This window comes from Anneissia japonica, unplaced genomic scaffold (assembly GCF_011630105.1).
Source record: "Anneissia japonica isolate Jap-2015-1 unplaced genomic scaffold, ASM1163010v1 scaffold211_len1577895_cov191, whole genome shotgun sequence".
NCBI classification, from domain to species: Eukaryota; Metazoa; Echinodermata; class Crinoidea; order Comatulida; family Comatulidae; genus Anneissia; species Anneissia japonica.
The window spans coordinates 1,463,780-1,486,265 of NW_022711099.1; the positions used below are offsets into that span (position 1 = coordinate 1,463,780).

Sequence of the window (22,486 nt, forward strand, 5' to 3'; positions counted from 1 at the left end):
ACAAAACTGACAGAACACATAATCCAGACATAATAAGACAGTATAATCATTTACATTTACATTACATAAACTGCCTTATTATTAACAAATGAAAAGTAATTGTATCAAATAATAAATAAACAAGAATTAATCTCGCCCAGAAAATAAGCCACTTGGGTATTATTTATTATGATAGCCTGTGTGTATTTATCATACACTGCATGAAAATATTATCACATTATACAAAAGTATTAAACAAAATCACATCGCATACATATTAAATATAATAACAAGATACATTAGGTCTATTCATCAAATTTGATTTTATTAATTTTCCACTTTCAATATGTATTTATTAGGGACCACTTGCCAGAACCATACTTAAATAACATACAGTAATTATTTTAATGACAAACAACCTAATTATACAATATTAAGTTGAAAAATAACAATATTTTGGCCAAGAATACATTCATCTAAAGAAGTCTGCCCAGGATTATTCCTATCTGTTAATCAATTAAGAATACAATAAATAAATTTCAGGAAGCAATTTTTATCAATCGTCATATATATGGGCTTATGTGTATTAATATATTACATGCCACACATATTTTTTTATAAATAAGTATTACGCTATGTTTGCAAGATGTTCCTATCTCTTCGTGGTCTTGACATCATTCTTTCAGACAGTCATTATTTTTATTGTCCATGGAAAAATGAATGTTTTTTGAAAAATAGCAAATAGTAATTTTTTCATGAGGCTTCAACAGTGGCAATGTTTTGGTTTGAATCATCAAAATTGTAGTTTTGGTATAATATATATTAATTATTGGCTTTTGTAGCATGCTTGATCAACGTTAGATCTAGCCTATATAGAGTGCTTTTTCTGTATCACAATCAAAATTACTAATGTCGTTCTTGCTTGTCTTTCTGACTTTCAAGGAAAAACTGATGAAACACAATTGATCAATATCTTGCATAAACTGTTTAAGTGTTGTCATCTGTGTAGATTTATGTTGTGTGTACACTAAAGCAAGAAAGTTACACTTATAGCACTGGGATAACAGTATTTTGTTGTCTTTTAAGCCATGAAGCAGATATCTCTTTTCCATCATCACATCTTATTTGTAATTATAGTACTTCAGTCTATATAGGCAGCACTCCAAATGTGTTGTACACAGTTTTACAGAACATTGAAATATGTACAATACGGTATATTGCCAAGTAATATGCTGTTCTCTGAGTTTTTAATTGTGTGTGACAAGTGAATTTATCACAAGATCTAGTCATGAATAAATAATAATAATAATAATAATGTTTAATTTGATATATATAGAATGCTGGACGCCTCTATGTGCTGAACAATCAACAAAAAATTGAGAAGATTTTAATACATAAAATTAAGAGAAATTCAAGTTAAACCGTTAAAATTTTATTTATTATTGATAGAGTAGTATAGAATAAAATAAAGAATTGTATAGAAAGGGTCAAGCCTGTGATATTGTTTTAATTTTGATTATTATTGCAATTCTACATTATTATCACCAAAAATAAATACATTGTGATACAAAATACTGCATGTTAATTTCATCTATGAATGACAATTCAATACTGTACAGTATGTTTGATTAAAATTATGTACAAGAAGCATTTGTGTGTTTGAGGATGGACTGTTGCAATTCCTGTCTCTTATACACATCTCTGCTGCACTGCACTATAACATAACATTAGAAAAATAGGCCTGGCCTAGCTAGGCCTAAATTAGTAATTTAAAAATTATAAAGTGGGCCTAGCCTACTGAGTTAGCACCATTAAAGATTAGACTGTCTATCTCAATAGAAATACAGGCTTACCTGATGTCATAGTGTTAAAACAGGTTTACCTAAACCAAAAGTAAAGTACTGTACTTTATTATAAAGACAGGCTCGAGGCATCAGATTAATTTTTAATTGTTTTATAATGAAATTGCATTAAATAATAACAATTATTGGTATTGTTATTCAGTAAATAAACACCTGGCCAAAAACCAACATTTAATCGTTGAATTACTTCCAATACTTACAAGAATTGAGGACTGGGAATGTAAATCTTCATCTTGAATCGATTGATGATAACAGACAATGTAGGGGCATTACTACAAAGTACCAATAGACTAATATTTACTATTGAATACAATGTTGTAACATCTCAAATTGCCTTGTGCCTGAGTATTAAGAGCATGTCCTTCCAAGTAACTGAAGATAATAAGAACTTCAACCTGTAGAAAAAAAACTAAAGAGCAGTAACGGTCAGATCATTTAGTAGTATCAAAATTGTTTTTATACAATCACTGATTAATTCAATAATTGTTTTATGCAGTTTAAAAATAAAAAAAAATATGCAGTTTATGCAATTATTGATTAATAAAACAATTATTAATTATTGCTAATAAGAGAATTGGCACTAATATTAAGGACATCTTTCAGTTACGCAAAACTACAATGATAAATGAACTTAGAGAAATTGTTAATGATAAAACACATTCTCTGAACAGTACAGCAGTATAACCTACAGTGATCAGGTAAAAGTATCCAAATAAGAGAAAAACAGACAAGACAGAAACTCATTTCTGCCTAGTGAATAATACAGTTGTTGGTTGGTTCAAGCCCTTACCGTTGAGTAATACAGTTCTGGGGTGGATGAAGGATTTGGTAGGTGGTGCATGCGAGTCGACACCACTTCAGCCCCACCATGGTTGGGGGTTGAGGCGCAAACATTTTGAGAATATGGACCTGTAGGTGCTTTGAAATTGCACACTCATATATATAAAATCTCACCGGCAAATCATATTAACAATTATTTTTCTTAATACAATTTAGGGGGTGCGATTGGACCATCCGCCCCAGCAGTTGTTGGTTGGTCCAAGCATCCACTGAGTAATACAGTTGTTGGTTGGGCCGAACACCCATTGAACATTACAGGCACTTGTTTAGTTCTTCAACCTTCCAATGAATAATACAGTGGTTTGTTGGTTCAAGCATCCACTGAGTAGTACACTTCTTGGTTGGTTCTAGTTGGTTCAAGCATCCATTGAACATTACAGTAGTTGGTTGGTTCAAGCATCCAATGAATAATGGAGGTGTCGGTTGGTTCAAGCATCCACTGAATATTGAGAGTGGTTGGTTGCTTGTTTCATTGATCCATTAATTAATGCAGAGTTGATGATTTAGCAAGTAGATGGTACTAGTGTGATTAATTGTGCCTTGTGTTAGTAATAGGGTAGCATGGTAGGATTTGTCGCAGCTGGTGGCATCTTGGAAACCAGTTGAACTTGAAGAGCATAATAGAGAACATAATGGCATAATGAAGAACTACAACCTGTACTAAAACTAAAGATCAGTAATGGTAATATCATTTAGTTGTATTGGAATTGTTGTTTTATGCAATCACTGATTAATGTAGTAATTGGTGTTCTACAGTATTTTATTAGTAGAGGGTATAATGTAAATTAGTTATGCCATGTGTGGTAGTAGGGTATCATTTTAGGCACTTACAGTTGTCATAGGTCTTGTAAACCACTTGCACCTGAGGAGTATTAGGACAATTAAGAAATGGTAAAGAACTTCAACCTGTAGTAAAAACTAAAGATCAGTATTAATGGTTAGATCATTTAGTAGTATTGAAAAATGTTGCTTTATACAATCCTATATTAATGCAATTTTTGTCCTAGGCTTGCCTGTTGCAGTAATGTCTGTATATTTTTTGAGCTGTAAATAAATAAACCCACATCATCATTCTGTACTAAAAAATACATATCATTAATGGTTGGATCATTTAGTAGTATTGGAATTTTTGTTTTATGGAATCACAGGGTAATGCAGTAATTTGTTTCCTACAATATTTTACTAGTTGGTTGATGATGTTGTAAGTAGAGGGTATAGTGTAGTTATGCTATGTGTAGTAGTAGAGAAGAATAGTAGAAATTTAGTTGTTGGTTGGTTAAAACATCCATTAAATAATACATTGATCCAAGCATTCAATAATTAATACAACTGTTGTTTGGTTCAGGCATCCATTCAATAATAGAGTTGTTGATTAGTTTAAGTATTCATTGAGTAATACAGTCTTTGGTTGGTTTATTAAGCATCCATTGAGTAATACATTTGTCGGTTTGTTGGTTCAAGCACCCATTGAGTAATGCAGTTCTTAGTTGGTTCAGCATCGACTGAATAATACAGTTGTTGGTTGGTCCAAGCATTAATTGAATAATACAGTTGTTGGATTGGTTTGCTGAATCATCTTACTGAATAAGACAGTTGTTGGTTAGTTCAAGCACTCATTAAATAATACAGTTGTTGGTTTGTTGAAGCATTTACTGTGTAATACAGTTGTTGCTTGGTTTAGTATCCATTGAATAATGCAGATGTTGGTTGGTCCAAGCATCCATTGAAGAATACATTTATTGGGTTGGTTTGATGAAGCATCGACTGGATAAGAGAGTTGTTGCTTGGTTCAAGCACTCCTTGAATAATACAGTTGTTGGTTGGTTAAGGCATTTACTGAGTAATACAGTTGTTGGTTGATCCAAGCATTCAAAAATTAATACAACTGTTGATTGGTTCAGGCATCCATTCAAAAATACAGTTGTTGATTGGTTCAAGTATTCATTGAGTAATACAGTTTTTGGTTGGTTTAAGCATCCATTGAATAATGCAGTTGCTGGTCAGATGAAGCATCCATTGAATAATGCAGTTGCTGGTCAGATGAAGCATCCATTGAATAATGCAGTTGCTGGTCAGATGAAGCATCCATTGAATAATGCAGTTGCTGGTCAGATGAAGCATCCATTGAATAATGCAGTTGCTGGTCAGATGAAGCATCCATTGAATAATGCAGTTGCTGGTCAGATGAAGCATCCATTGAATAATGCAGTTGCTGGTCAGATGAAGCATCCATTGAATAATGCAGTTGCTGGTCAGATGAAGCATCCATTGAATAATGCAGTTGCTGGTCAGATGAAGCATCCATTGAATAATGCAGTTGCTGGTCAGATGAAGCATCCATTGAATAATGCAGTTGCTGGTCAGATGAAGCATCCATTGAATAATGCAGTTGCTGGTCAGATGAAGCATCCATTGAATAATGCAGTTGCTGGTCAGATGAAGCATCCATTGAATAATGCAGTTGCTGGTCAGATGAAGCATCCATTGAATAATGCAGTTGCCTGTGGGTATAAATAAATTAGATCATTGCGCCCTTATAACCAAAAGCTACAGATCTACCTTAATTTCTTAAAATAAATAAATTAGTCGGAACCATCTTTGATGAATAGCATTTATTTATATATTCTTTCTTTATCCTGCAGGCACTTTCAGTACTCATGTACTGCTTTTTCAAAGTGGTACAGTTACAAAAAAAAAAACAAAAGAAAAATTAAATAATATCTTAAAGAAAAGATACAATGTAAATGTTACAAATTAATAGTATTTTATTGTTTGAAGGTTTACGCTGTATACGTCAAAGTAACAATAATAAATGTTTGCGGTACACCACGTGGGTAGTTCTGAAAAAAAACTATTGTTGAAAGTTGCTTCAATGGTCTTCAGGAGATTTGATGTCTAATCTCCTGAAGACGATGGAAACAACTTAATATTCCAAGACGGTACCATCAAATTATTATGAGTTTTGGCTACAAGTGCATTTCGAATAGAGACTGTTGCTGTATATATATTTTGATGATAAATATGGACGTGCACATTTAAACGTCATTAGAATTAACTGTTCGTTCCATCTTTACATTGGGTCTTTTCCCGACAAGAGAACTTAAGATAAAATCAACGGAAGTCTTAATATCTACTGAAAGCAACATCCGACCTAACATATTCATAAGAACTTGTAATATTCATAAAATTTGTAATATTATAATTTGACCATGCACAACATCAGTAATCAAAAAGAGGGAGTAGGTTGATGTAAAGAACAATTGAAAAACAACACATTACAGCTAGCATAAATTCTGCCTATAAAGCTATGAATAGAATTTCTTCAATATTCCTAAAATGAAGGTACGCTGTTAGTTACAAACAGCATACTTGTGCCATTGTTGTTCCATCAAGACTATCACAAATTTTATGGCCTAAATATGTTATTGAATCAGCAAATTCAAGAGCAACACCTTTTAGCCTTACGCAAGGCATACCTTGCAAGTTCCGTGTATGTGGACATACAGATTTAACATTACACTAAGATATAGTATAAGAAGAAAACATTAATATAGTTTAATGATAGAAACTCACTTCTTTTTTCGGCACACGACCTTCCATTATTTGGGCCCCAAACAGAGCCCAAATGGAGGTCATCACCTTCTCATTGTCTTCAAATTTGGATTTTGGCCCATATTTTGAAGGTTTTGGCTGTAAATATAATTTATTGAAAATATAAGTACATAATGGGATAACCGTGATTTTGAAGTACAGTTGTCCTATTTTTGTTTGCTTCATTTTGGTTAATCTATTATTATTATTTAAAAATATAAAAGTAAGAGAATGTATATGTGATAAATAAAAGCAGTTAAAAACCAAATGTACTGACAAAAAATTTAGACAAGCGGAATGACAACAGTAGTTAATATTCCATGGAATACTTACAGTTTGGGGTTGGGGTGGTGGTGGGGGAACTTTGTCATTCAGAGCCTAGCAAAAAAAAGTATTCATTAATCTTCACATACTGTAATACAAGTTTAGATGATTTAATGCCTTCTTTTCATTTGCTTCAGTTTAGTTAAGACATGATTGTTTACGATTATAAAAGTAAGAGAATGTATAAGTGATAAATAAAAGTAGTTAAAAACCACATGTACTGACATAAAAGGATTAGACATATATATTAAAAAAAGCTCAAACTGAAAATGAAATTATTTCAATTTTTCCTATATGCATCTTATTTTTAACTTGCAGCGTGAAAACTTACAGGTACGTATGGAGCAGGCAAATCATCATCGTTCGGAGCCTAGCAAATAAGAAAATGTACTGTAATAAAGGTTCAGATTATTTTGTTTTCTTCCTGAAATGTTTTAGAATAACATGGTTCCTACAACATAACACCCACAAATACTGTAATATAAGTTTAAATCAACTTAGTTAAGACATGATTATATAAGATTATAAAAGTAGAGAATGTATAAGTGCCAAATAAAAATAATTAAAAACTACATTTACAGACATAAAAAAGAAATCAGACAAGTGGAACGACAACAGTAGTTCATATTCCATAAAGTAGAGTTACTTACAGTTTCGAGTTGGATTTTACTTTCATTCATAGCCTAGCAAAAAAAAAAGTATTCATTACTTAAACTTCACATACCGTTATATAAGTTTAGATGATTTAATGCCTTATTTTCAATTGCTGCATTTTGGTTAATCTGCTATGTTTAGTAAGGCATGATTATATAAGATTATAAAAGTAAGAAAATGTGATAAATAAAAGTAGTTAAAAACTACATGTACTGACATAAAAAAAATTAGAAAAATGGAATGATGAAAAAACTATGACATATTTTACTGATTTAAAAACTACCATTGCTTACCAACATATCATGTATAGCGTTTTCCACGCTAGTGGATACAACCTGCAGAAAAGTAGAGCATATGCATATTTAGAATAGATAATATATATTTAGAATACATGAATATATATAATATCTGTAGTCTATGCATTCAGGGTAAATTGATCCACTCTCTAACTGTTCAGACGCGACATCAATTGTGATTGGTTGTGATGTGATTGGTGCCTTTCACAATACCAAAGCATTTTTTTCCAGTATTGTTAAATTATTGTACTGTATGTTATTATATCAAAAGTCATTTTTCTACAATTGTATGTTGAGTTGATTTTGAAATAAACTATTAAAAAGAAGTCTAAGACAAATTGAGCAGTGGAAAATTACAGAAAATAAAACAATCTTACCTTAAAGTCCGTCGCCACCTGCAACAAGAAAGAATCGACTGTTTTTCAAATATATTTCATATTTCAAAAACACCTAAACAACACATGCTTTTTGCAAAATTACATATGGAAACCAATATCAATATATAAATGTATACAAATTATACATATTTTCATAAGGGAAAAAAAATAAAGAATATTAAAACATAACATGAACAACTAAAAAAGGTTATCCACTAATGTTAGATTGGATATTACTACCATATGAAACAATCATCTCCAGTCAGATTGGAAGGTAGTAAGGATCTTCTAGTAGTAGGTATAATATTGTATCAGGTAGACTGCTATTCTTCAATATTACAGTATTCAAAAGTGAGACTTTTATTACTCTTTAATAGTACAGTATTTAAAAGTGAGAATTTAATTACTATTACCCTCTCCCAATTTTGCAAAAGGCTTCTCCAACACTAGCCCCTATAGAGACCAAATACTATCCTCCCCTACTGTAAAAGCCCTTTTTAATATTTTGATTTAAGAAAAATGACTGAAGTTGTAACTTGCAAGTTGGCCTTCACGCGTGTGCATTTTCTGAATAAAGTGAAAAAAATAATAATACATACCGTCTTGTGCTCTACCAGCTGAACATGGTATAATTTTGTTTAACAAAAATAGACGTATTGAATAGGATGAATAGTATTATTATACAAATTTAGATATTAGTGTGGATGACAGCACCCTATAAACTAAAAATGGATTAAGATATTAGTGTGGATGGTAGCATTCTACAAACTAGAGTACAAAAAATACTATGAATAATTACGATGATATTATTGAAAAAGAGAGATATAAGTATTTGCTCCATCAGGACTTGAACCCGAGACTTTCGACATCTGATGCCGATGCTCTACCCACTGAGCTATGGTAGCATTCAATAAATCTCAAATAGATTTAGATATTAGTGTGGATGATAACATTGTATACTACACATGGATCAAGATATTAGTGTGGTTGGAATCATTCTATAACCTACGAATGGATCAAGATGTGGATGGTTGCATTCTATAAAATACAAAATGAATTGAGATATTAGTGTTGATGATAGCGTTCTTTTCATAAACTACAAGTAGATTTACATATATTATTAGTGTGGATGACAGCACAGTATAAACTGAAGATGGATTAAGATATTAGTATGGATGGTAGCATTCTATAAACTACAGTAAAAAAAAAACTATGAATAATTATGATGGTATTAATGAAAAAGAGATTAATAAATATTTGCTCCATCAATATAGAGATCAGTGTAGATGATAGGATTATATAAACTATGAATGAAATAACATCAGTGTGAATCATTTTACAAAGTACAAAAAAGACTGAATAATTATGACGAATTTTGTTACTGAAAAATAGGGAAATAAATATTTGCTCCATCGGGACTTGAACCTGAGACCACTAAAATGCAGTTGTGAATGCTTTACTTACAGAGATATGGTAGCATTCTATAATGAAAAGGAACTGATGATAAAATGAGGATTACAGGAGCAAAACACTATTTTATACACAAAGGCATATCGACAGACTTAAGATAATTCTAATTTTGTTTTTGCTTAACCAAACCATCTAAGATTAATCCATCATCTCTTATTTCACTCCCATATTTCAAAATAGGTAAAACTTTAAAATCTAAGAAGTGGTTACATGTATTAACAGCAAATTAACTCAAATTTTGATTGATACGCAATGTCAAGGAAAAAAAAAATGTGCTTTACTAGTGTGTGAATGAATTTTAATTCATTTGCCTCTTCCTATATCTGATAGAACTAAAAACGACTCCTAATATTCCTTTTCCCAATTAATGATTTCAGGTAGATAAGTGATAACAAACTCATTGCTTTACCTTTTTGGCCTCTCTTGATCTGTTGATAACTATTAAATTATGTGCACTGACTGCATCATTTTCAGTCTGTGATGCCTTATAGTAGGCTTGCTGAGTTGAGAGTCTATGGGCCATATGGTCTGCTACCATTACACGTTCGATGTCACCGCAATTACTCCATGACTAAAAGGTTAAAAAAGAAGTGTTCAATAATTTTTAACACGATCCGCATCTGTCAACGTACAAAACACTTATGCAAGCTTTATGAATTTATTTGCAATACATTCATCTCTAATTTATTAACAATATTAAAGAGCATTTTTATACTCTAGACATGGCCAATTCAACTGATGCAAGATTGCCACATATACTGTAGAGCTCTTTTTATTTGCACACCCTTATAATAGTAATAATAATAATAATAATAATAATAATAATAATAATAATAATAATAAAAATAATAATAACAACAACAACAACAACAACAATAATAATTGTTTATTGTCCTCATAATACCTTATTTTATCAAAGTGATAAAAATGCAATTTCATAAAACAGATTTGAGAAAAGATTTTGAAAACAATGACTACAATTTCCATCTGTCAAGGTTATACATAGCCATAAAATTAGATGTAAAATTTTTCATTTAAAATAGGACTAAAATTATCATATAAAATTTACAGATTTAAATGTTTTAATGATGCACTAGAAAACATTTTAACAATTAATAACCAGTACATTATTTAAAACTGAAAACCTATTCCCTCATAGGCCGATGATTACTAATAGTTTTACTAATAGGTTTTACTAATAGGTTTACGTTAATATAGTGAACGCCGTGTGTGTAAACACTTTGGAATTTTAATCTGTGGATTAGCTTAAGCCCGACGTAAGCTGCGCCAGTCTTACGCTGTGTGTGGTAACACACCTTTTAGTTAAAGTAAAATATAGTCTTTGTTATGACTTTAACATACATTAAAGTATACTCCTCACACATCACTTGAGAGGCCTCTCAAAAAAGAAGTAGTGTAAATTTGTCTAGTTTGTCAAATCGGAAATAGCCTAGGATGAGTTATCGATAATTTTTTTTTGGAAAAAAATTTCATCTTGAAAAGAAAGGTCCACGAAATACTTTGATTAGTTTTAATTTTAAGAAAGATGAAGGCTTTACAGTAATTCATAGACAGTATGTGTAATCGGGAGGATCCAAAAATTCTTAATATTAACAAAAATTTTAAGGGTTTGGTGCTAAGGCAAAGAACTTACATATGTGGCAGCGGCCTTTCTGATTCTAGTCGGATTCACGGAGCGGCAATTGCCGGTGACCGATGCCCAGTGCCGGGTCATCTCCTGAGCGCATCGAGCAGGATTTCCAGCTCGATTTACGAACAGGAGAGGGCAAGATGTTGCTGCTGGGCGGCAGTGTTGGACGTAGGCTTCAAGCAACCTACCAACATCTGCCCCGATCACCAGCATCGCCGCTCCGTATTTACTCTCCGTTTTGTGCTTTTGAACCTGCAGAAAAAAAAAATATCATGAGCTATCTATTCTGCTATTAGTGTGCTAATTATATAATTAGTTATAAGCAGCTAGGGTCACTGTATCAACATCCTGCATAATAGTGCAATATTTGGTACATAAACTACAGATTTAACATCGACACTGGTTCAAAGCCACTCATCGCCCACGGTTCGGTTTGTAGAACCAAGTCTTCTCGGATAAGGACTTAACATGGAGGTCCAGTGTATACATTTGGCTCGTGTGCACTTTGAAGAACCATTGCATCTTTCGGAAGAGTAGGGGGTTACCCTGATGTGACTATTCTTCATTTCGGCCCCTATCGTAGTGGAATGATGTGAACTTGTCAGCTAATGTAGGTGCCTCTTTACAACTGATAGTTAGTCTAACAGACTATGCCCCCATACACAATTCAGCACAGTGACCCTGCGAGTTATGGGTTATTCTCCAAACTTTACCTTACAATGTATAATATTCAGTACTATATCAAGAGACAAATACTAGTTTTGAATAACTTGCTTTCATAATGGTAATTCCATTTGTTGCTGATTTTCTGTTGTTGTACTGTCTAAGGGTTGCATTCTCAAGTACTCCTGCCCGGCACCCATTATTAATGCAGAGGATAAGCATAACATGGACTCTTAGAAAGAGCTGTTCTGCCACACTCACTTCCTCTGCCCTGATGATCTTTTCTGTGGGAAGGAAATGAGAAAGATTTGATGAAAAATAATGGTGGCATTCAATAAATTACAAAATGAGTTGAGATATTAGTGTGAAGGACAGCATTCTGTAAAATAAAATAAAAAAAAGAATAATTATGATGAATACTGTTTCTGAAGAGTCAAGTATTTTTTTACATGTACTGTGGATGGTAGCATTCTATAAACCACAAATAGATAGATATTATAGAAGATAACATTCTATGAACTGTACATTGAGCTATTAGTGTAAATGGATTGAGATATTAAACAACAAAAAGGTATGAACAATTATGATGAATTGCTACTGAAAAGAGCAAAATAAGTATCTGCTCGATCAGGATTTGAACCCAAGACCTCAACTCACAAAGCTAGCTCTAACAAACAAGCTACGGTAGCATTCTATAATGTAAATCACAAATATAATTATTTTCGATGATAGCAGTCTGTAAGCTAAAAAGAAATAGATATGGATATTTATTAGTATAGATGGTAACATTCTATAAACTACATATAAAATTCCAGTAAGGGACAGAGTCAAATATGCTCAGCAATGATCAAGCTGGACATCTTGGATAATCAGGGTTAATTAAAAAAAAAATATGTGTTCCACCCTTGGGGTATAATTATGAGCAATTGTGGTGGATAAGAAAAATAGAAATGGTCTGTTGATATTTCTTCAAGACAATAAAAAGATTTGTTTGTTAATGGTTTTTAGATTAGTAGTGACACTGTTTTGTATAGCCTACCTTCTATGGCTTTCACTTGATCAGCTGACTTACTGATATAGAGTTCCTGCTCCTCCGCTGAGAGTAGGTCACCTTTGATAGCAATAATGGTACACGGACATGATTATTTCAAATAATATAAACAAAATTAATCTGGTTTCAAGTTAATATTGTTGCACCCTATATTGTCTACATTCCAAAGCTTAGATTTTTCATACTGCTTATATACCTACATTGAATCAGTACCTCTTCACTACACCTGATGAAGCCAGCATAGACTGCTGGCGAAAGCTTGTGTAAATAATGTTTTAGTTAGTCTACAAAGTGCTACCAAGTGTTTTCATTTTAAACATAAAATAAATAATTCAAAGAGCTTTTCTATAAAGTTAATTATGTATTCAGGTTTCTTCATTCAAAAAATATCAAATATATACATAAAATTACTCATTTACAGTAAAAACTGAATTGAGAGTAAAGTAATTAATAAAATAGACTTACAATACAATTGAATTAAGAAATACAATACACATAAATTAAGAAACAAATTAATTTAAAAAAGTAGTATTCAAAATTTCACATCAAAAATATTAATTATAAAAATTGTATTGCATACAAAAATATATAAAAAGGGAATTGCATTTTAAAAAACCATTTAAACAATTACACATCAAAAATTTCATTATTGCAAGTTGAAAAGGGTCAGCAAATCAAAGATACTACTCATGGGATAGAATGCAAAAAAATTGAAGCATTATTACCAACAATAATTGTACATGAGACTTGTTATAGAGGAAAATATATTTCAAATTACATTTCACCACTTCACTCAACTGTAGGTTACCCAACTTTATGAATGCAAGTATTTAAGCCCATGGTGTATAGATATTGAAACATCCATACATATACACAATAAAAAACACATCACAAGTTATAGACAGAAATGGAGCACCAAAACGATTACTTAATAACAATAAATTAACAACAGCAGTAACGTAAAAAATAGATAACCAAACAATCAGGCTTAAATACACCTTGTACAGACATTAAACAAGGAGACATGTTACCTGCAATCTCCTTTTGTTTCTTGACATGTTCTGCTTGAGCTCTTCGCCGCAGCGACCTTACCAGCCCTTGTGCCGCATCTTTGCATTTGATAAGGATGCCGGCCGACACCTTCACGTTCTGTCCATACACACTTACGTAGTTTATGAATTTAACAAATGAGTTGAGGTAATGCCTTATGGTTGAGGCTGCATGAGTGTCATGCATTTTAGTCATTGCACTGAAATAAATTATTTTAATACACTTAAGGAAATGACAAATGAGACGTACAATGGTAGAAGATCCATATGATTCTTAAGTGGTTAGACACTTGAAAAGCAAGCTGTTAGCAATCATGATATTATTATTATTATTGTTATTATTATTATTATTATTATTATTATTATTATTATTATTATTCAGGTTTATTTATTCAAATTATCAAATAAAATTACTCATTGGCAGTATAAACTGAATTGAGAGTAAAGTAATTAGTAAAAAAAGACTTACAATACAAGGCAATTTGCAATAATTGATCACCCTCAAACTTATGATACTCGAAGAATTATAATAACAGTCCTTTACTGTTGTCATGAATATAAGATAGGATGAAATAAACCTCCTTTAAAACAAAAATTTTAATTTTCGTTTGCACGCTCCATATACTTAAACCCTCACGGAACACACAGGATATCTTGCAAACCACGGGCTTGTTGCTATAGCCCAATTTGTCATGTGATCAATTACTGCAATTCGCCTATTGAAACTTAAAACCTCACGCTTTCAGATTATCTGGTTTGAACCATGCACTTGGTGGGCTAGTACCACTAACCCCTGCATGTGCCAAGATGCCTTCCACCTCCCTCACCACTTGGCTAGCCTGCTTTCCTGGCATATGCAGGGTATCTTTAAGATATGCCTGGAATTCGGCGATCACTGGTTTACCTGTAAAAGTTGTAGGTTCAATGAAATATTGTAGGTGAAAGTGAAGCAAATGATAAACAAATGATCTTTAAATTTGTTGGAATTTGACAATGCAAGGTAATTTATTATATTTTTGTATTTCCATTCCAAACCCCAAAGTTAATGACCTTCGACATACTGTATAACTAAACTTTACCAATTAAGTAGGGTGCTCGCTCAAATGAAACTGGGGCAATGAAAGGGCCCAACCAACTTGGTTATTTTTGTCTCTGATTCACTTGACTTTCTATGAGTTAACTTGTCAAACTTGTGAAAAAAATCACCAGGAGTCATTTGTATTCAAATTTCAAATGAATTTACTTTGAGTAGACACATGTCTAACTTTCAACTCTTGAAACTCCTAACCTACTACAACTTTAGTTAAGTATAAATTATTCCAAGTACAATTTTTAATCAAGTATAATTTTATTGTGATGGTGTTACCGAAAAGGAGAAAATGCTCCATCGGGACTTGAACCCGAGACCTTCGACATATGATGCCGATGCTCTACCCACTGAGCTATGGTAGCATTCAATAAATCTCAAATAGGTTTAGATATTAGTGTGGATGATAACATTCTACATACTACAAATATATTAGGTGTTAGTGCAGATGATGATATGATTCTATAAACTACAAAATCAATAGGTTAATGTGGATGGTAGTGTTCTATACAAAAATATTAAATAAGATTAACATTCTACAAACTACAGAAAAGACTATGAATAATTATGAATTGAATACTAAAAACAAAAAAAGAAATAAGAAATTGATCCATTAAACTCAGATGCTCTACCCACTGAGCCATGATACCATTATATAAATCTGAAATGAATGGAGATATCTGAGTGAATTGTTGCATTTTATAAATTAAAATTTTTCAAATATTGGTTTGGATGGCAGTATTCGATAAACCGCAAATAAATTGAGGTATATGTGTGAATGATGACTAAATTTCCCACACGGTCAACATCGTAACGGTACTTGATATGGTCTATAGGTGTTTTGAACAGGTCATCCATCCATAGAAAGCCTTTAGATGGAGAAAATGCATGTTTTTTAAACAAGGGCTTTCCAGATTGAAACTAACTCCGGCTTTTGAAATCGGTTAAGAGATTGATAATTTAGTCTTATTTATTTAGAATATTATGTACACGCCTTTGGCATATAAGTATAATTTATGTCGACATTAAAATTAATAATGTATTTGTATTGTTAATTGAAATTAAAAATTTATTTATAGTATGAATTATGATAGTCTATTTAATGAATTGTACATATTAATTATATATTAGAGTGTTGGCTTAAATCTAGGCCTATATAATGATTTATGTATGTAATATTATTATTTAATTTCTCAAAATATGTAAATATTGTTTTGAAACAAAATAATAATTAATGTAATGGAAGAATGACCATATAAATAAATAATTTATATTCATTAGTACAATTATCAGAAAATATTTACCATCATTTTTCTTGCTGCATCTGTGTCTGCAGCTGTCTGAATTTTTTGTATTCAGCGCTGCCAGTCTATAAAATAAATGAAAAAAATTATAATTACATCACTGATTTTTGTTTACGTTAACATCTACAATGAGCCACAACACATAAAATAACTGATCTTTGATAACTGTAATAATAATGATACTGAATTTAAAACAGTATATTAAAAGAAACTCAGTACATCTTCCGAGACAAGCAGTGGGCTACCCCGGTATACTGGTTTAAGCCTCTTCCAGCACAGTAGACATTGCTTAATACTACAGGCATATGTTTCTTCATTTATTTAAGTATAAAACTGAATCTCATATTTTTCTGTATGTTATTGAGTATCTGATAAAGGCACAATCCCCCTCATACCAGACACCCAAATGATGCCACAAGCGGCGCGTTTATTGCTCATGTTTTTAACGGAAAATGCAACATTCCTTCCCTGGAAAAAACACTTATTCCAACCCTGAGGAAGCTTTTACCCTACAGTGGGCTGAGGATGATTATAATTATGACAGTGTTAAAAAAATGAATTTGATATTAATAAAGTTAATTTGTATCAATGTGTGTAGCATTCTTGGATCAAACAACTAGTTATACAGTATAACAAAACTTACAGTAAATCCATGACGTCTATGCAGATGCATGTCGATGCGGACCAAGCTTGTGGCACCGCATCCAGGTACCACACAATCGTACCTGGGCTTAGAGGTTCCCTTATTCTCCTGAAAAAATCTATGGAAAGATATATATATATGCCCCTGACAAATATCTGAAGCTGTACAAATTACCATTAATAAAACATATAAAATAAAACAAAAGTGACTCCAAATAGAGAAAGTGAGGCCATATTACTTTATTACTATTACTGAGTAATATGGCCTCGCTTTCTCTATTTGGAGTCACTTTTATTTTATTTTCATTAAAACAGATAAACAGCATCAAATGTGGAGTCTTTAATAACTTTCCGTAAATATTTGTTCAATTAGGCCCTACAAGCACACTAAGCTATTGTAGCACTCAGTAAATTTCAAATAGATTTAGATTAGTGTAGATCTGGATGAAGTGCGGCCCGCCAGCGAATTTTTTGCGGCTAAAAAAAACTGTAGAAGCAGTATTTTTTTTAGGTTTTTAGAACCACACAGGAAACATCAAAGTTTGGGTGAGGCCCTCGTGTTAAATCAAAAATTAACTTTGGCCCTTCGACCGATTTTGATGCCCACCCCTGGTGTAGATGACAGCACCCTATAAACTAAAAATGGATTAAGATACTTAGTGTGGATGGTACCATTCTACAAACTACAAACGAGAAAAAAAATACTATGAACAATTATGATGGTATTACTGAAAAAGAGAGAAATAAGCATTTGCTCAATCAGGACTTGAACCCGAGATCTTCGACATGTGATGCTGATGCTCTACCCACTGAGATGGTAGCATTCAATAAATCTCAAAAAGAATTAGATATTACTGTGTATGATAACATTCTACATACTACAAATAGATTAGGTGTTAGTGCAGATGATAGGATTCTATAAACTACAAAATCAATAGAGAGGTTAGTGTGGATGGTAGTGTTCTATAAAATACAAATTAAATGAGAATAACATTCTACAAACTACAGAAATGACTATGAATAGTTATGAATTGTTACTGAAAAAGAGAGGAATAAAATATTGCTCCATTAAACTCATAAGCTATCTATTACATATGATGCAAATGCTCTACCCATTCTGAGTGAATGGTAGCATTCTATAAACTAAAAATAGATTGAAAGATTGGTGTGGATGGCAGCATTCCTTAAACTGCAAATAAATTGAGGTATGAGTGTGGATGGTAACATTCTATAACCTACAACATATATTGACAAACAATTAGGATGGATAATGTTATTATGCAACATATATTGAAAATAAGTGCTTTCTATATCGAAAATTTAACTAAAGTCATTTGGCATAGAATCTGTTAGTTTATGACAGAATGTACATAATCTAAATGCATGCTCAGATTAGTGATCATGGCGTCTGCAGTGGTGGCAAAAGAAATGGCATTACATGATTGGAGTCGATAAAAATGAAATTAAGCGACCTGAAAGCAAATGTTAGTGAAAGGCTTATGTAGCCAGGAACAATAAACAGGCTGTAAATCCATCTAGACATTTGACCATCAGCAAAATTAAAATACCTGATTTACTTACCCACCAGGATCAATGGTAGTTTATAAACTGAAAACAACTGACTCATTAAAGATTTAATCAAATATAAAAGTAAAATATGCAGAACAATAAGACTTCCCAAATACAGCAAAATACAACTCCTATTTATGACTCCATCTTGCACACTCGGTAACACTGTGATAAAGGTTGATATTAGAGCTGAAGCTCACATGCTATGGTTTTAATCTCTCTTTTTTTTTGGCAAAATTACTATTCAGGTGGTGTAAAACTCCAACACCAAGTCTGTTAATCTTCCTAAGACACTACCCATAGTGCAGGGACAGAATGATGTAGATACTATAGACCCCTTGCAATGTTTACATTGGACCTGGCTGAAACGCTGGCAGCGCCCTTTGTGGAGGCAAAACCAAAAAAATGCCTATCTTAATACACTGTGGGGTTTTTATTTATTTTTATTGTGCCAAAACTATGAAAGCTAGATGAATGAAACTCACATAATGACACATTTACATATATTAAGAATCGACGACAAAAATAAAAATTGAAGAAATTTTATTATTTCTATTTTTAATCATTTTTTAAAGTTGTGTTCGTCCATCTCTTCAGACGTTGTTAAGTGCGAAACCTTTGCAAGGGGTCTATAATGGCATATCCTAGGCTAAGTACCTTGAAGAAACAAGTGATATATGTGCAGTTCTAGTAAGGTTTTAGCACTTTACATAGATCACTAAAGTAGTTAAATTTAATTACTCACTTTTCCCTTGCTGAATCCATTAACTTTCTTAAAATGTCAGGCTTGTCCACCTTGTGTTTAGTTCTCAGATGCTTTGGCAGGTACTTCCTTTTAACCTCGCAAAGAGGACATTTTAAAACTCTTCGACTCTATTTACAAAAAGTGTTTAAAAAATGGAACATAATTTTTTAAGCCTTACAAATTTAAAATTAGTTCTGAATTGCATAAAATGTACAATTGGATGAGTATACATCAAGAAAACAAATATGAAAATTTATTAATAGGATTTTTCTAACAATACATCTTTTGCTAATGTGATAAAATAAATGAAGAATAGACATCAAAAGTTTTTCTAAAATATTTTGGTCATTACCAGGCTACAATTCAGGGTAAATCTTACCGATTTTTTTGGTCCGTCTTTTCTTTGCCTACGAAATAAAAAATTAAAAAAAAGCATTTATCATTTTGTATAACAATATTAATGAATGTATTATAAAACATGAGCTTCAAACATTTAGTTATCAACACAGCAAAGACAACATAATTATCACCTTTTTACTTTTAATTGTTATGACCAAATATGCGATCAAATTTCGCATAAAAATGACTTGTGGGCCAAATCAAATTTTTCATTAAGAAAGGGCAGTAAACTTTATAATTTTATATTTTCATTGTGCTTGCAAAAACATTCATAAACTAGGTGCACACATCTTCATACTACCAATTTATACCCAGTCATAATGTTATTTTTAGAAACGTTAAGTGTCAGGCAGTTAAAAAAGGAGTTTTCTAGCCAAAGATGGTTTTTAATTTATTTTAGTAAGTCACAACAACAAAATTGCTGTCAGACCACTTAATACCTACAGGCCACACATAATGTCCATGTGTGATTTAGCAGGCTTTGTGTTTTCAGGAAAGAGAAACAATTTTCACACTAAGTACTCAGGGACATAAGTAGCAGTGAGCAGGTGATGATTAGCTTATTTTTTTTGGCCTGGGTCTAGGAGTATCCTTTTTGAATTTTTATGATTAAACAGATAGCGTGTTATACAATAGATATATTCCATCATTGTATTCTTATTGCAGTTTTATAATGTAACATTCTTGCAATTGTGGAATATAAAGTAACCTTGAATAATCTCAAACTTACACTTCCACCACCTCCTCTCCTTCTCCATGGCTATAAAAACAAACATTGAAAAATTCCAATCAAAATCTAACTGAAAAAAAAATTCCCTGTCAATTAATGGAAATTAAATAATGCCTATTCTTTTACATTTGGTTAGTAATTAATTTAAGAAATTTGCAGTAAAATGTCTGTATATAAGCAGGTTTGGTTGACCTATTAAAAATTCATTTTTGGCAGGCAGTTATTCATAGGTACATGTTATAGTGTTATATGTGTGACTACTTGGGAAATGAGCTCCCAGCCTTAGACAAGTTCTACATTCTTTCTGGCTCCAGGGAGATAGTACTTGTAAGGGTCCTTATTTTACAGGTGAAACTATGGAATGCAGGTGGCTGATTTGCTAATGTAAAGCAAATTCTAAAATGGAAGTTATGGTTACAGAAGCTAAGTGCTGTAAAATGTGCACTATATAAATTTAACTATATAATATATTTTGTTATATATCATTATTATTACTATTATTACAATTATTATTATTATTATTATTATTATTATTATTAATATTAATATTAATATTATTACTATTATTAGTATAATTTTTATTATCATTACTATTAAACAACCATCGGCCAGGAGTTCCAGACTACCAGAAGGCAACAGGAAACCAATTCAAATTTACAATTCTTTCACCTCCTTTCCCTATATCTCTATATACCTATAAAAATTTAACAAATATTGCCTATGAATATATACATCAATCATTTGAACATATTAGTTAAAAAAGATCTGTTGCACGTGCATCGTCGCTTTCTTCGGCTGGCAATTGCCGCGATTAGTGAGTCACCGTCATAAGATATGATAGTAATATCTAAAACTCAACAAAACTCAGTAATTGAAAATATTAATATTTTACCATATAACTTACATTTCATCTTTCATTTCCTCCTCTGCATCTTCCACCTCCTCTTCTTCTTCCTCATACTCTTCCTCCTCCTCTTCGTCCTCTTCTTCTTCCTCATACTCTTCCTCCTCCTCTTCATCCTCTTCTTCTTCCTCATACTCTTCTTCCTCTGCTTCTTCCACCTCCTCTTCTGCTTCAACCTCCTCTTCTTCTTCCTCTTCTTTCTCCTCTTCTTCTTCCTCCTCTTCTTCTTCCTCCTCCTCTTCTATGTTACCTTTTCTTACCTCCTTTTCCTCCACTTCTTCTACCTCTTCTTCTTCTATCTCCTCTTTCTCTTCCTCCTCATTGTCTTCATTTCTATTTAAAAAAACAAAGAAGTTGCCTATGAATATAATAGTGATGATCTTTTGACCAACTTTTAAACCAGGTACATTTTGTATATGCCTCTTAACCCCTCTCCCGGCTTGCTCGAAGCGAGCTAAAGTAATCCTTACCTAACTCAGATCCTCCCCCTCCCCGTCAAACTGCCTCCCCAGAGAATATATCCTACAGCCCCCACTGCCCTGATTTTGAAACTCTCTAAGGTCTAATAGAATGGCCATAAATTCACAAATACATCACTACTCCCTGTCCCACATGATTTGTTCTACCAAAAAATAAAGTATAATTTAATATACCATAATGCTGAAAGGTAATGTAAATGTTGTACTTTAAACACATCAATTTTCTAGTACAGCAAATTCCCTATTAGTCTATGGGGGGATAGGGAAGGTGTTGTCCAAACCCTCATTCCACCTTATACCCAATTAAGTTATAACTTTATTTTTTTGTATTAAGTTTTCCACCTCATCTTCCTCTATTCCTATAAATATTAAACAAATATTGCCCGTGAATCAGGGGCATAGCCATGACCTCCTTGTGGCCCCTGGCTATAATGATAAGAATTTATACTTGATTTTAAGCAACTTTCCAAAGTAATCATAAACCAATATAAAATAACGTTCATTCTAGGGGTTTTTTTAAAGATAAGATGGTGTGGGGCCCCACCACCTTTCTAAAATATCTTGTACCAACAAAGCTCAGTAATTTAATATAATAACCGAAAGGTCCACTGATTAATTTCAGATAAGAAAGTATAATACATACTCCAAGTATTGAAATACACGCCAACATGAATCCCAGCACGATGGCGTGTATTTCAATACTTGGAGTATGTACTTTCTTAATATAATAACTTACAATTCCTCCATCTTTTCCTTTTTCTTCTTCATCTTCCTCACTGTCCTCCTCAATCTCTCTATATCCTGTCTCTTATACCCATCT

At 32.2% G+C, this 22,486-nt stretch overlaps 1 long non-coding RNA gene and 1 other non-coding gene across 3 annotated transcripts; both read right to left on the bottom strand.

Moving 5' to 3' along the window:
• Window positions 1–13,784: 13,784 nt before the first annotated feature.
• Window positions 13,785–16,959, bottom strand: LOC117107266. Of its 2 annotated transcripts, none has more exons than XR_004445213.1 (3): window positions 16,842–16,959; window positions 16,199–16,263; window positions 13,785–14,007 (listed from the first exon to the last, which is right to left on the bottom strand). It is a non-coding gene; the product is annotated as an uncharacterized LOC117107266 (long non-coding RNA). The 2 variants fall into 2 exon arrangements; XR_004445214.1 differs by lacking the exon at window positions 13,785–14,007 and adding an exon at window positions 14,610–14,711.
• Trnam-cau lies at window positions 15,188–15,259 on the bottom strand. The gene has a single exon. It is a non-coding gene; the product is annotated as a tRNA-Met (tRNA).
• Window positions 16,960–22,486: the final 5,527 nt, after the last annotated feature.